The sequence below is a fragment of the Eptatretus burgeri genome, chromosome 1 (genome assembly GCF_056783735.1).
Source record: "Eptatretus burgeri isolate ZD-2024b chromosome 1, Ebu_testis_v1, whole genome shotgun sequence".
NCBI classification, from domain to species: domain Eukaryota; kingdom Metazoa; phylum Chordata; class Myxini; order Myxiniformes; family Myxinidae; genus Eptatretus; species Eptatretus burgeri.
Genome location: NC_140961.1, coordinates 109,401,656 through 109,414,155, shown reverse-complemented (window position 1 = coordinate 109,414,155; position 12,500 = coordinate 109,401,656). Strand labels below are relative to the sequence as shown.

Genomic DNA, 12,500 nt, shown 5'->3' with positions numbered 1-12,500 from the left:
TCCGAGGTTTATCAGCCTGGTACCAGATTTTCACCTGATGATTTGATCTGATATGATGGACCTCGAATGAGTCAATTTAGCGGTAGCTTTTCGAAATCCCGGAGACCTTTTTCGAACATCTGGGATTTGGCAGAAAGCAGATCGTCAGCGTTGTCCACTCCATACAAATGGCACAGGAACTTTTCAGCCTCGTCAGTGGATCCATCACGCCCAATATTCGCCAGTAGCTCCGGCTGTTCCACGTACACTTTCCAGCAGCTCCGTTTCCCGTATCCGTAGAACGAAGACGTCACATCACATCCGGTAAAGGCATCAAATCCGAGCAGATTGTTCCTGACAGGACGCGATAGCTTTTGTACAATTGGTGCAATTTGGTAGTAGACACGTTTTTTGCTAGTCCCACTTTTCATCCACAGATCAACGTTTGCATCACTGAAGAAATGGATGAGGAGTAATAATACATCTGTATCCTTGCTCTCCACGACCACTCTCTTGTATTTCTCCCTGACAGTATGTGCTGCATGTGCGACCATGCGTGTATCGGCCTCTTCATGGTTCGCGGCCAAATCAGTAATTTGGCCACGTGTAGTTGACTTCGCCATCTCCGGTTCAGCGAAACCTCCCCCTACAATCAGCTCGCAAGACTGTGGGTAATTCCGATCGGTCGAAATGAGGTACTCAGCGACAAATTTCGCGAGGTCAGCTTTGTTCTGGTCCAGGGCTATGAATCTGTCCCATACCTCTGGCAGTGGTACATCTCCTCGATCAATGATTTTTTGGGTTGGTCGCTTTTTCTGCCCACGCTGTGATGTAGTTGCCGATTTTATTGACCCTGTTCCGATGTACCGATCGAAGACGATGTCGATGCGAGTGAATGACTGGTGAAATAGCTTTGCAATCCTCTCGTGATATGTACGACCAAGGTCAGCAAACGTGCGACAATGAGACGGCTTCCCCATCGCTTGGATCATGGCGTGACCATCGATTATGAGAGCTGACTGCTCCTGCAGGGATGGAATATTCGCTGGTGTTTCGATATCCACGTCGTTTGTCAGGATATGAAGCATATTGGATTCGCTATATATGAGATTTCCCTTATTGTCGGGTTTTCCGGCTGTGTGTGTGTGTGTGTGTGTGTGTGTGTGTGTGTGTGTGTGTGTGTGTGTGTGTGTGTGTGTGTGTGTGTGTGTGTGTGTGTGTGCGTGCGTGCGTGCGTGCGTGCGTGCGTGCGTGCGTGCGTGCGTGCGTGCGTGCGTGCGTGCGTGCGTGCGTGCGTGCGTGCGTGCGTGCGCGCTCGCTCGCAACGCAAGGCTCCACAGCACGAACCAATTTCGATGAAACTTTGCCAAGAGGTGGAATATATACTGGGAATGTGCGCGTTTGAATTTCGTTGCTGTGCAGCGGCCGAAAAACCGCGTACAGTATTTTCAATACTTGTCCTTCAGTTTTGAATGTAGAGAAACGAGACTTCGGAATTAAACACTTCGAGATATTTAGAAAATTTTACTCGAGCCGATTTTTGATTGATGTTTTATTTTTCAAATGGTAGTCCTTCAAAATCGGGTGTCTATTTACCGTCATTTAAGGTGTGTATACAGTGTTTGTAAGGAACTACACCGTCGTTCCACCTTTGATCTCTCCTCGATCCAAACGTTATTGACCAAAGTGAAAAGGATCCAAAATAAATGGAATCACCGGCATTTCTGTCTTTGTGGATTTCTAATAATATGTTTATTTATTTACCGAAAACGATTCCACGATCCACACACCACCTTAAATTATTTATTTATTTACCGAAAACAATTCCACGACCCAAACACCGCCTCCAATTATTTATTTATTTATTTACCGAAAACAATTCCACGACCCACACACCACCTTATTTATTTATTTACCGTAAACCATTCCACGACCCACACACCACCTTTATTTATTTATTTATTTATTTACCGAAAACGATTCCACGATCCACACACCACCTCCAATTATTTATTTATTTACCGAAAACGATTCCCCACCCACACACCACCTCCAATTATTTATTTATTTACCGAAAACGATTCCACGACCCACACTCCGCCCCCAATTATTTATTTATTTACCGAAAACGATTCCACGACCCACACACCACCTCCAATTATTTATTTATTGCCTGAAAACGATTCCCCACCCACACACCACCTCCAATTATTTATTATTTAAAGTGGGAGTCGTGTAGGAATGTGGGCGTGGCTTATGGAAAGTGGGCGTGGCTTATGAAAAATATTGTGTGGCTCAGGAGGTGTGGTCAAACAAGAGCATTGAGAGAAGTTTATCGGGTTTTGTGTGTGCGTGCGTGCGTGCGTGCGTGCGTGCGTGCGTGCGCGCGCGCGCAACGCGAGGCTCCACAGCACAAACCAGCAAACTGATTATTTTTCAAATGGTAGTCGTTCAAAAATAGGGTGTCTATTTACCGTCATTTTTTTATGAGGAGTGCCAGTTGGCAAAATACTCAATCGGGAAAATCTTGCCAGGCAGAGGAACAATTTTATGTGAACCAATACGTCTTGGCAATGAATCTTCGTCGGTGGATCGGTCAGAATGAAAAGCATCGTATCCTAGCGAATCCCTCGTTGCCTACTGGCTTGTCACCCTTGTTTGTCTGATTCATCTGTCCGTTTCTCTTGACTAGTGACGATGGAAGCGACGAAAGTTCGTGCTGAAGAATCCTGGACATATCGACACATCGTCCAGCTCTGGTTGCATTGAACAACCTCTGGATGAGTTTTGCGTCTGCCTTGATGAATTTCTTCTCGGCTGTTGACGTCAGAGCTGTGCTTTTGTAGAGATGAGCGAAGGATTTGGAATTGATCCTCGACAGCGTATCGAAGAAACCCGTCTCTCGAGTTACCAGCCTCTCATCCACAAAACTTTGTAACCTTCGAAGACCTCGCTCATAGGCTGACAACAGGAAAGTTTGTATTCCCATCGTGGCGAGATCGTTTGTTGTCAAAGATACAAGTGTAGGTTCCTGCGATTCCTCCACCAGGTCTGGTGATTGTGCCGGTGGGAGTGTATCTGCTGCTTGGAAAATACGGAATCGCTCAAACTGGTCCATCAGATTTTGAACATTGCCTTCATCATACCTTAGACGTCCAGGCATAGCCTCCTTTCTCGTAGATATCACCTCCTCTATGATCTTGTCATCGATCAGTTTTAGGAGCCGTTTGGTATCTAGGGCAATTTCGGAGCGCTCACACCACGTCAAGCAGAATCGATCCCTTGCAGTATCATTCCTGGTGATTCCGATTATGCCATTCAATATCTTACACATGCGGTTGATCCATTCTGTAGCTTGATCGACTGGCACAGAGCTGAACGGACATTTGCTGCGTTGTACCACAAAGTTCCCGGCGAGAAATGCACTGTATACATCAGGCGCTGTATTCTCCAACATTTTCATGTCGGAGAGATACACCGGTCCCCATCTTGCATAATTTGTGTGGTCATACGCACATAGCCACGGTAACATCTGTGCGAACGATTTTAGGTGCGCCTGCCAATCTCCCTCTCTATTCGCACGGATGAATTCCAAAAGTGTGCTGACCATTTTGATGTAATTCATCCAGAATTCAAAATTGGGATCAGTCGCGTGACATCAGTCAAATTCGTCAATACGTCTGATCTTTTGATGGTTTGTCTCAAAGCACAGATGGCATGACTCAGTGCATCGGATTTGCAGAGACGACCATCTGCACTGCGACATTTGTTCCTAACTTCCTCAGCGCATGTCTTGATAGCCTCGATCGAAGCGATTGTTGCGATATCATGACTTTGCTCAAGCCACTCCATGAATTTGGTCCATCGGATGCGACACAATGCTTCGTACGTACAAATATGTCCATATACTCCTCGGTAGTATGCTTTTCCACCAAGTATGCTTGGTATCTGAGTTCGTACGGGTCCTTAAAACCCATAAAAGTCCAACATTTCTGAGTTGTACAATTTAAGTACTTAAATGTCCTTAAATTTCAGGAAAATGTTCAAAAGTCAATAAAAATCAGATTTTCCTGTTATTTGGTGAAGGGTGTTTCATTTTCCTCGCACTAGTATTCTAAACAAGGACAAATGTGTCCAAGAGCCACGTCCTAAAGGTTTTGTCTTCACCAAAGAAGAAGAGGAAGAAGAATAAAAAAACAAACAAACAAAAAAACAACAACTTCCAATATTTCGTCACGTGCCTTGATTAAGCCAATAGCGAGACCCGTCATAGTGTATTTACGAAATAAATTGTGTATTTACGAAATTACAATACATTAAATGGAATAATCTTTAAATAGTAACGTGAACTTTTCAAAACTTTAAAGCAAATGTCCGAATATATTTAAAAGTTCATGATAGACGCTCTCAAAAGGCACCCTCAATGCGAGGATGTGTACAGGTGTTTAGTATTTAAGGAGATCCGGATCCTGTATATAAAAGAGCAGAGTCCTAAAGGTTTTGCCTTCAAAAGAAGAACAAGAAGAAGAACAATAAGAAGAACAAGAACGCCGAGCTCTCTTTGAGCTACACGAGACGTGGCTAAAAATGATATTTTATTGGAATTTCTATTTACCCTCAATTTACCTCTGGAATTTCTAGGATGTGGTCCTTAAAAAGAGGTTATTTTAGCCTTTAAAAGTCCTTAAGTCCTTAAAAAAGACATCTCAAAATAAGTGGGAACCCTGGCGTATCGTATTAGGAGCGAATAATCCCGCCTCGTTCCAGATATCCTCCAGCCCTGTGTTCTCATAATGCTGTCCAATAGCTTTGAGGTAATTGAAGAGAATGTGGAGGTGACCAAGGAGGCATATAACATTGCTGTATTTGGCGGGATCGTTCCATACGAGTTCTTTCATCCGACTGTGGAGAGGTTGGTCAGCAAAAATGACCGTGTGTGTCTGTCCCACCTTTTCACTGATATTCATGAACTTGGTCATCACAGTTGTCATTGTGTCATCATGGTCTGCCGGTGCCTTCAGAATTGGGAGCATACCTCCATTGGTGACAGGTGGGGTCCCGATCGTCGCCAGACTGTTAAATGTCACCCATGGTGACACAGATTGTGACTCACCACCATGTAATATTCTTGATGATGTCCATGCCAAGTCGTTGGACTTGCTTATTTGCATTGCCAGACTCTTGGAACCACGACTCTACGTTGATGGCGGCACCATCAGGAAAAGTGGTGGACGGACGAATACCAGAACGAGGTTTAGCGTATTCTAATGTGTGCATCTTGCCGATTCGTTCCTGGCTGAGAGCTTTAGTACGACCGATATGCCGAGGTTCATCTCTGTGATAAACAGTTCCGTCATCTCGCTGCCACACTGCCATCTGTGTATAATGTGTAGTGTTGTTGCCGTCAATTGTTTCCTCAAGTATGTCAATATTGTCACATGAACTGAGGACCAGCCCTGAGGTCTCGAATGGGTGGATTACTTCGGGGATAAAGACTCCGTCGTTTGCGTCGGCCCTGTCGAGAATATCATTTGTGATGGACGTGTCAATGCGCTGGATTGTGTCGATGCTGATACAGTGACCACTTGCATGCAATAGATCCACCAAGGCCTCGGATCGCGTCATTTGATGTACTGTAATCCCTAATCCAATGTGTTTGGGTGTCAGCTTGCGCCCCTGGGAAAGGCGAAAGATGATGTCCTGTGCGATATCACAGACTAAGCGGTCGAGCTCTGCACATGTATCAGCAGCTTTAGTATTATCCTCGATCGCATCGGCGAAAGGACTCCGAGAAATATGTGCAACGATTGGGGGATGATTAACATGGTCTTGGTCGATTCCTCGCCATCCTAATTCGTGACCAGGGCGGCTATTGAGATCGTTGCGCAATTGGAGAGCAGAATGTACTATTTCCTGCAGTGGATTGCTGGCCATCATCGAAAAGTCATTGCCATCATCAGAATCTTCCGAGTCTTCATCCCTGTGCATTCCTGACAGAGATGTTGAAATGACACATTCATTCCTTTCACTGGGATACAAGAGCAACGAGGCTGTACGATTGAGGGGTCTAATGAAGCCAGCTCTACTCCTGAGTCTCTTAGACGTCAGTGAAGGTTTTCCTTCGTGACAAATAGCTCCGAGGTATTTTTCAGAAACTCTATTTGGTTGCGCTTGGTATGGGGCAAATTCTCAACAGCAGAGATATGTCTACCTTTTGGCACCCCATACCAGTTTTTAACATGAAATGCCTGCGGGGTGTCACCATAGGTTAGGTTGGCCGGCCGTCGAAACAATATTGTTTCAAATGATCAAAATTTCATTATGCTTCGAATTTGCAGTCTTGGTGTCATTTATGTTGGGAGAGGCCAAGGCATCTATCTATAATTCCAGCTGTGTGTGTGTGTGTGTGTCTGTATCTGTGTCTGTGTCTGTGACAGCTGTTTCTCGACAACCACTGGTCCGATCTAATTGAAACTTGCCAGTTATATTGCTGGGACCTGAGGATGTGCCTTTTCAAGGATTGATATTAATCGGACAAGTGCTTCCCAAGTTATGGCCATTTATTTACCAAACCAATGACGAGACGCGTTGCGTGGGCGTGACCGATGGGGAAGGGAAGCTCAGCCGCGTTACCCATTACGGGTTACAACGTACGGGCTTCCGGATAATGATGACTTCGTGTATTCTAATAATTTCTTATGCGCATTTATAGATAAACACAATGCCCCAAGTTATGATCGTTTTCATATTAGACGGTGCATAAATTTCGGTAACATCAGAGTGCTGGTATGCTCCGAACCAGGAAGTAAATTTTTTTTCTCTTCTCTTTTTGTTTTTCCTTGCCACGACATTGTGAAAAGGTAAAATACGTTAGCGCTAATTGAATAATTGGGTATTAAAACTAAATTGCGAATAATCGTAACTGCGAATAATATGCGAACTTCCGGGCCACGCACGTACGGGCACGCGAGAGCGAAGAAACGGCCTGTGTGGTTGCTGTTTGTTGCTCGTGGTTTGAATATTTATTTATGTTTTTTTTATTTTTTTAAATTTTTTTTTTTTACGGGCACGTACTAGTCTTAACAATGGCAGCAATGTATGACAGATTTGGGAGAGCAGTGATCATCGCAGAACCTTGCTTGGGTACATTCATGATGGTAGATCTGAGAACCATTGTGGACTTGCACGCTCATGGATTGAGGCTCATTTTCGTGTTTCTTCGGGAACGTACGAAGCCAATATGTCACCAAATAGATTCCAACATCCAAATATCATGAAAAATACGTCGGTAAATAATGGTTCGGGTCGAGTAACAGTCTGTCTTGTAAACGTGATTATTAAGTAACTTGTGTGAACTAACAGGATAGCCGTCACACACAAACCTCATCGTGTAAGGGACGTATAGCCCTTGTCAATGACAAACAAATGAATGGAACAACACTGGATGAAGACATTGTAGAGCAGAGGATTAATCATCTCTAATTTGGACATGATTTACATTCAATATAAACTTGTGATTAAATTGCATGTAAGAGGGGCGTTCCATGTCAAGTGTACACATTTTTCTGCGAAATTTTGACACATCTTCTCAGATTGCACTTTTTTTTTGTGTTTGTATCCACAGTAAACATTGTGTCAATTTTCAGACCTGGGGACCCATCGGTGCCCATTTTAGCCCCCCCCCCCCAAATGTGGGTGCTCCCGGTTGACCCACAATCTTCCAGTGGCCATATCACAGGTTGTAATAGTCCGATTTGGATGATCTTGGTATCAAAATTCTCGTAAAAGCGAGATCTTTCGAATCTCGTAAAGTAAAATCACTCCGAAACAGTAATTCAAAAAGTTGTAGTTTGGGGTGCCCTTTGACCTTGGGCCCCCGCCCCCCAGCCAAACTGATCCCGATTTTTATTTTTGTTTATTTATTTATTTTTTTCCCGTGTGAGAATACCCCTTCATATACTCCAACACTTCAGCATAAATTAAAATGGGATCTCAATGGGTTCAAGTGTGATGGTGGTTTTATTGTTCGGGGTCCACATATCACTAATTCTTGATTTGACATTGGGCGACGTTTGCCGTCATCATTCCAATGACGTCACCTGCTGGCAGGCGACTTTATGTCTGAAATTGACAATCATCATCTCTGGACTGTTTTTTATATATATATATATATATATATATATATATATATATATATATATATATATATATATATATATATATACATACACACACACACACATCATCACTTGCGAAAAATTATTCTGCCTATTGTCTATTGATTTTTAAGTGTACATTTTTTGTATAACCATCATCGAATTAAGTTATAAATGGGCCAATCTCAGTTTTTTGCAGTAAGCATGGTGACTGATCGAAAGGAGTTCCGAAAATACTCTTGCGATCCGTTCAGCTGCCATAAAACGAAACAACGAAAAGATCTTCACAATGTGTCAAATGATATGTTGATGAAATTTTCTTCAAAAGGTGAAAAAAGATGACAGACTTTGTCCTTCGTGCAGAAAAAAACTTTTTCAGTTGTCACCAGAGCATATTGAAGAATCATCTTCGACCAGTTAGAAATTATCATCAGAAGGTACTATCAAAGGCATTGCAGAATCTATTTCGACAGATGAGGACAAGGAGGTTTTTGAGCGAGAAGCAGAAGTTGACCTATTAAACCAGTCGTTATCGATGATAGGCGAAAGCCCTTTCGACAAACGAAAGGCGGAAAGGAACCCAAGGTACGTTCCTGGAAAGCGAAGTAAAGTGGAAGATTCTGTGCGAAAGAAATTAGAACAAGTGGTGCCAGGCACAACAAATCCCGCCCATTTAAGGCATAAAGTTATTTTGGGGATCAAATTTAAATTTGATACATCTTTAACCTGAATGTTGATCATAAGGAATATTTTAGTCTTAGTTTGAAGTCAATTAAACCATTTTTGACGAAGTTATGACCGTAAAATTATTTTGACCTTTCAAGGCCACGTAAGGTCAATGGTCATGGTGTCAAATGAAACCCAACAAAGGACTTGATATATGTCTTCCATAGTAAACACGCATATTCCTAACCTTTTTTGACTTAAAATGGAAAATATGTGATTTTGACCGATGACCATGACCCCCAAAACTTCGGACCCTACCGATCTTCACAAATATGCATTTTTCACTATAGGAATGGGTAGGATTATAAGTGACAAATAGAATAAGGTTCACTATAAGCTTAGTTTGATGTAAATCAGATCATTTTTGACGAAGTTTTGAGCGAAAAACGATTTTGATCTTTTCATGACCTTGACCTTGACCTTTGATCCAATTGGACCCAAAAGTTAATGGGGTCGTCCAAGGTTCATTGCCCACCTGCGGATTAAATTTGATCGTGTTTGCTAAAGCTGTTTTGCCGTAAAGTTGCTAACAGACAGACAGACGAACAAACAAACCGGACGATTACAATATCCCGCTCCCTCCCTCGGGGGGGGGGGGGGGGATAACTAGTTGCTGGACCAATCACTGCAGAGAAAACACAAAATACAGCGTCAAAATGTGATGAAAACTGCATGCCAGAGGTGATCAAAAGCCTGAAAAAAAATACGTTGTTTCGAGCCGTTCAAAGCGAATACGTATACTGACAATATTTGCTGGGAATATGAGCATCAGAGGGAATGATGAGTGAATTCAGTTGCTCCCAAAGAATGGCTGTGCAAGCCAAAAATTTAGAGAAAGAAAATGGTATGCTATCGTCTCCAAATCCCAAACAGGGTAAAATATTGCCTGACGAAGTGAAATCCGCCGTTACCGAAGTGATGAACTCAGCCGAATAATGCCGGGGAAAAAGGACTGTGTGGTGGTCAGGAATGAACATGGAAAAGACAAAATTCAAAAGCGCCTGGTACTAAACAATCTCAAGGAACTGTTTCAGAAATTCAAAGAGAAGAACCCTGGCTTGAAAGTTGGATTCGCGAAGTTCGCCATGCTCCGTCCCTCGAAGTGTGTCCTGTCCGGTTCAGGCAGTACGCACAGTGCATGTGTATGTACGATACATAAAAATGTGAAACTCAAGATGTTTGGTTCCAAAATTCCACAGATAGCTGAACTTCCTGGCTATCATCATGTGATAGCATGCATGGTTTGTAACCCAGCACAACTGGCATGTTATTTCAGAACTTGTGAAAGTTGCCCATCAATTGAAGACTTCAAAACCGAGCTACTGAGTGCTTATGAACTAGAGGATATTGATGAAATTCAGTTTAAACGGTGGACATCCACCGACAGATCCGAACTGAGCTCCATGGTCCTGCCTTTGGAAGAATTCATTAATCAATTCTGTGAACGCATGGTGAAATTAGTGAGACAATTTCATTGCCAAGGCCCAATCTCAGTTTCTGAAAAATAAGAAAGACAAAATCGGTGAAGGAGAATTTGTCATAATTGGAGACTTCTCAGAGAACTATTCGTTTGTCGTACAGGATGCGGCCCAAGGATTCCATTGAAACTACCCTCAAGCAACAATTCACCCCTGGGTTTACTATTTCAAATCGGACGATGGCAAATTAAACCACGATTCGTTCACGATTATATCAGAATGCAATACTCACGATGTTGTCTCAGTCCACCTCTTCCAAAGAATGCTCATTGAACACTTGAAATCTAGCTTTGGATATGTAAAGAAACTTTACTATTTCTCAGACGGTTGTGCTGACCAATATAAGAATTGCAAAGCCTTCATAAACCTATGTCGTCACAAATCAGAGTATGGTATTGACGCAGAATGGCATTTTTTTGCCACAAGTCATGGCAAGGGCCCTTCAGATGGCGTGGGAGGTACAGTCAAACGAGAAGCAACACGTGAGAGCCTGCGTAGACCTTACGACAGTCAAAGTATTTCTCCAAAAGATCTTTTCGCCTTTGCTGAAAATGGTTTCAATAAAATGAAGTTCAGTTACGGGCTCCAAGAGGCGTATGACGAGGAAGAACGAAATCTGGAAGAAAGGTTAAAAACGGCCAAAACCGTAGCTAGAACTCAAAAACTTCATGCTTTCATCCCTATTTCTGAAACTGCTCTTCAAGTATGCGAATTCAGCCTTAGCGAGGAACACCGTATCGAGTAAGCTATTTCAAAATCTACACCAACTTTTAATGGGAAACTCTCAGGTTTTGTCACAGTGCACTATGATGGAAAATGGTGGCTTGCCTGCATCATGGAAGCCTTTCAGGACACTCATGAAGTGAAAGTGAATTTTCTTCATCCAAACGGGCCCGCAAATAGTTTCTTTTCTCCTGACATTGAAGATCACTGCATTTAAGACATTTCTGATACACTTCTTTCCATAGAACCAACAACTGCAAAAGGTAGAATCTACACAATCAGTAACTAGAGGGGGAGCACTCGAGAGTTCAAAACCTCCGCCGCCAATACTGCTGGATCACTCAAGTGAACCTTATATCTTATTCATTAAATATGATGTCAACAGTGCTGAGTTATAATTATTTTCTCCAACATTTTTTTTTTTGGGGGGGGGGGGTTGGAAATCACTTAAAACATGTAGAAATGCAAAAAAAAAAAAAATCTCTTTTGGGGGGGGGGTTGGAAATCACTTAAAACATGTAAAAATGCCCAAAATTTTTTTTCTCTCAAACTTTTTTTTTTGGGGGGGGGGGTTGGAAATCACTTAAAACATGTAGAAATGCAAAAAAAAAAAATTCTCTTTTTTTTTGGGGGGTTGGAAATCACTTAAAGCATGTAGAAATGCAAAAAAATCTTTTTTTTGGGGAGGGGGTAAAAAAAAAATTTTGGGGGGGGGGGGGTTGGAAATCACTTAAAACATGTAGAAATGCAAAAAAAAAAAATTTTTTCTCAATTTTTTTTTTTGGGGGGGGGACCAAGTCCAAAATTTAATGGCATGATCCTTGGACCATACCTAACCCCTCCCCCACCAAGTTTCGTCGAAATCCGTCAAGGAGTTTTTCCGTAATACTGTTCACAAACAAACAAACAGAAAGGGGTGAAAACAGTAACCTCCATCCATCTTCGAAGATGTCAGAGGTTAAAAAAGAAACACAGCTGTCAAACTCGAGGGGGAGCACTCGGTAGAGTGCAAAACCTCCGCCGCCAATACTGCTGGGTCACTTTAGTGAGCCTGATATCCTATTCATTGTAGGTCAAAACGGATCAGACTCTACTGAACCACGATTGAATAAACTGAACTGGACTGACACGCATGTAGAAATGCCCAAAAAATAAAATCGAAATTTTTTTTTGAAAAAAAGTTGCAAAGTTTCTGGGTTTTTTTCCTCTAACAATTTTTTTTTCAAGGGGGGGGGGGGTTGGAAATCACTTAAAACATGTAGAAATGCAAAAAAAAAAAAAAAAAAACATTCAAATATTTTTCAAATAAGATCGAAATTTTTGCCATAGCGGCCATATTGGATTTTGAACCAAGTCCAAAATCTAATGGCATGATCCTTGGACCATACCTAATACCCCCACCAAGTTTCGTCGAAATCCGTCCAGGAGTTTTTCCGTA

General features: G+C 42.3%; 1 protein-coding gene and 1 pseudogene across 4 annotated transcripts in view; both read left to right on the top strand.

Moving 5' to 3' along the window:
- FGFR1OP2 (FGFR1 oncogene partner 2) overlaps window positions 1-12,500 on the top strand; it is a 91,195-nt gene that overhangs the window by 4,218 nt on the left and 74,477 nt on the right. The gene's annotated exons all lie outside the window — the stretch shown is intronic.
- Window positions 8,218-11,465, top strand: LOC147035161 (uncharacterized; annotated as a pseudogene).